Source organism: Sarcophilus harrisii, unplaced genomic scaffold, assembly GCF_902635505.1.
Source record: "Sarcophilus harrisii unplaced genomic scaffold, mSarHar1.11, whole genome shotgun sequence".
Classification (NCBI taxonomy): Eukaryota; Metazoa; Chordata; class Mammalia; order Dasyuromorphia; family Dasyuridae; genus Sarcophilus; species Sarcophilus harrisii.
In genome coordinates, this window is record NW_022290908.1 from 1 (window position 1) to 3,691 (window position 3,691).

General features: G+C 32.8%; 1 pseudogene; it reads right to left on the reverse strand.

The window, feature by feature from the left end:
• Positions 1–1,068: 1,068 nt before the first annotated feature.
• LOC116420425 lies at positions 1,069–3,112 on the reverse strand (annotated as a pseudogene).
• Positions 3,113–3,691: the final 579 nt, after the last annotated feature.

The following is a 3,691-nucleotide window of genomic DNA, read 5'->3' on the forward strand; positions in this document are numbered from 1 at the left end:
AAATTAAATTTATGTACAATATATAATGTTGTATAATATGATACATGATGGTCACAATAGTATATACTAATTGATCTTATATAGTGTATGAGGAAAAATCAGGCAATTTTTTTAATAGATTCAGGCAGAGATCATTATATGAATGAAATGAGACAGTAAATTTGATAATAGTGATAAACATCATAAACATTGTTGTTTCTTTTCTCCTTGGCCAGAAATTTTTCTCTAAAAGGAGTCAGATCTTTCCTCTACAAAATGAAGAGGCAACCTTTCTGTACTTCTACATTGGTGACTCACATAATTTTGTAGTCAGTCCAACAACTCCAAACTTTCATAGCACTCTCTCTCCACTTCTAAATGATGGATTTCCATCTTTTTAAATCTAAACTGAGATATTTTCTTTCATGTGAAGTATTTCCTAATTACTCTTATTCCTAATTTCTTTTATTAAGACATCTTGCTTTCATTTTGTATTTATTTCAAATAAATATACTGAAATATATGCATGATGTTTCCACTAACAGAATACTGGTTCTTTGAGAATAGAAATTCTTTCTTTTCTTTTCTTTTCTTTTCTTTTCTTTTCTTCCTTCCTTCCTTCTTTCCTTCCTTCCTTCCTTCCTTCTTTCCTTCCTTCCTTTTTTCCTTCCTTCTTCTTTCCTTCCTTCCTTCCTTTCCTTCCTTCCTTCCTTCCTTCCTTCCTTCCTTCCTTCTTTCCTTCCTTCCTTCTTCCTTCCTTCCTTCCTTCCTTCCTTCCTTTTTTCCTTTCTTCCTTTCTTTCTTTCTTTCTTTCTACTTGCTTTCTTCTTTCTTTATCCAATAAAATAAGATATGTATTAGAAGCTAATTAACTAGTAAACTGATTACCCTTACTAGATATCTCCATGGAAAGCATAGAGCATCATGTTCTGGATGTGTAAAACCTATTGTTATAGTATCAGATATACTTGATGTCCTCTGCATTATCTTTAAATTGTGAACTATGGTGATTATTTAATTATTGACAATAATTATCTACTGAAGAACATTATCTGAATTTTATTTTCAGGATCTTTTTTTCAAATATTGATGGGAAAATATATTTTATATCATTTTATGTTATGTGGTTATTATTCCTGTTACCCATATATGTTTCATTCTGTGGAACTTTGATATGATTATGTTTATTTTAGTAATTCTAATTCTATTTGCTAGTACCCATGTGAGTAAAATAATATGTCAGTCTTTTGTAGCACTGTCTCCAATCATCTGATCAGACTCCTTATTGACTCAAATAAGAAACAGAACATCATGAAAATATAGCCTATTTTTGGAAAAACATGAGACTAAATAAGAACTAAGGAAATAACAAAGTTCAGGGGGTACTTAATTTTTATTCTAGAATGCTTTTCAGAACTAAAATTCAGCTAAAATGAAATTTTGAAAATTCAGTGAGTGAACATAAGCCAAGCGCAGCAAACTATGCTATACTTTAGGTTTAAAAAAATGTAAAATTTCTCTGTCTTCAGAGAACTAATGTTACCCTCTGATGTCAGTGTTTATACTACTAAGTAGATTCAAATAAATCTACTTCAGGGCTCTCATATTACTCAATCATGACATAGCAGTTGAATTACTAAGTAGTCAGAATTTCAGTGGGAAAGGGTATTAAATATTGGGGCTATCAAAGAATGCTTCATTGGGGGAAAAGTGTTCCTATAGAAAGATGGCCAATCTGAGAATTTGAATTTAGGAGGAAACACATAACCTGAATGAGGGAGATATTATGTAATTTAAAAGAGGCAAAAGATAAAATGTTGAGCTGAAGAATAGACTAGGTTTTGAAATATGAAATAAAAATGAAATCTTTTTCCTCTATACCTGAGCCAAATTGTTTTGTTAACATTCATTTTCTAAAAATATCGCACAATAAATATTTAATATTTAGACACTTGGTTTGCCATTCCTCAGGAGAGAAGACAAAATCAACAATAGAGCATTAAAATGTTAATGTTCCCTTTTGATGGTCCATCATCACAAGTGACAGCAAGTGGGGCCCAAAGCATTTCAGATTATTAAAAGGGAACGACAAATTATCTAAAGATCAGAATTGATGGGAAGTTACTACAGTCATTGATTAATAAATAGATAGACAATAGGCCTCTGAAAATTCCAATATTTGGTTTGTTATGTTACTTAAGTTTGAAATAGTTTTTTCATTGCCGTGATGACATCCTTGTTCCTCAGGCTATATATTAGAGGGTTAAACATAGGAGTGATAATAGTATAGAAAAGAGCAAGTATTTTGTCTGTTCCTTCTGTGTTGGCAGATTTAGGTCGTAAATTCATAATGATAGCAGACCCAAAGAATAAAGCCTCTACTATGATATGAGAGGAGCAGGTGGAGAATGCTTTGGATCTCCCAGTGGCAGATGGCAGTTTCATGATGGTAGAAATGATTTTGACATAGGATCCAAGTATCAACAGAAAAGGAACCATGGCAAAGAGTACGGCATCTGCATAGACAGAGAATTCATTCAGAGAGATGTCTCCACAGGCCACCTTAAACAACGGTTGGATATCACAGAAAACATGATTGAGTTTGTTAGAACCACAGAAGGGCAGAGAGAAAATCTGGTATGTTTGTCCAATCTGGACTGGGACCCCACTGACCCAAGAAGCAACCACCAGCTGAACACATACCTTGTGGTTCATGATTAGAGGATAATTCAGAGGCTTACAAATGGCCACATAACGGTCATAGGCCATTACACCCAGGAGTAGGCATTCAGTGCCTCCCAAAATGAGGAGGAAGCCAAGTTGTACAGCACAGGCCAACAAAGAAATATTTCTTTTCTGAGTCCAAAGATTCATCAGCATTCTGGGAAGAGTGACTGATGTGTAACAGATTTCCAAGAAGGAAAAATTCCCAAGGAAAAAATACATAGGAGTCTGGAGAGCTGAATCAACTTTGGTTATAACAAGGATGAGGCCATTTCCTATCAGGATACTCATGTAGATAACTAAGAAAATTCCAAAGAGAATCCCTTGAAGATTGGGAAGATCAGAAAAATCCAAGGAGAATGAATTCCACCTTATAAGTGAGATTTGTAAGTGCCATTGTTTTCTGTGTATTCAATCTGTGGTAATCATGAATTCAGAATGGACAAGCCATTTTCCCACTCAAGGCTTCAGTTCCCTTTTCTGTAAAATAATTGATTTTCATTAGATGACCAATAATGTCCTTTCTAGGCCTGGTGTTCTATGTTTTTAGCCCTATAATTGTAACAGCCTATATTTTATTATCTAAATTACTTTTCAGATCTAAATTTTTTTTGTTTTATATATATATATATATATATATATATATATATATATATATATATATATTTAGACCTCCATCCGGAAATTACTGCATTATATATTCTGCAATGAAAGCTTCTTTACAAATGATAGCTTCTACCTATATACCGCAAAGTTGCTTCTAGTTCCAAACTCCATGACTTTTTAAATTTAAAAAATTTGAATTTAATAAAGAACCAGCAATTAGCATGCAGTAAAACTTGTAAGGTCATACTAATCAACATATATTTAATATTTATATTTTCATGTAAACTTTTAAATAAGTTATATGTTTTATGGGGCATAAGGTTTGGAGGAGAAGTGTGATAAAGGAAATGTGATGACTTCCATACTGTGACTGGCATTGAGT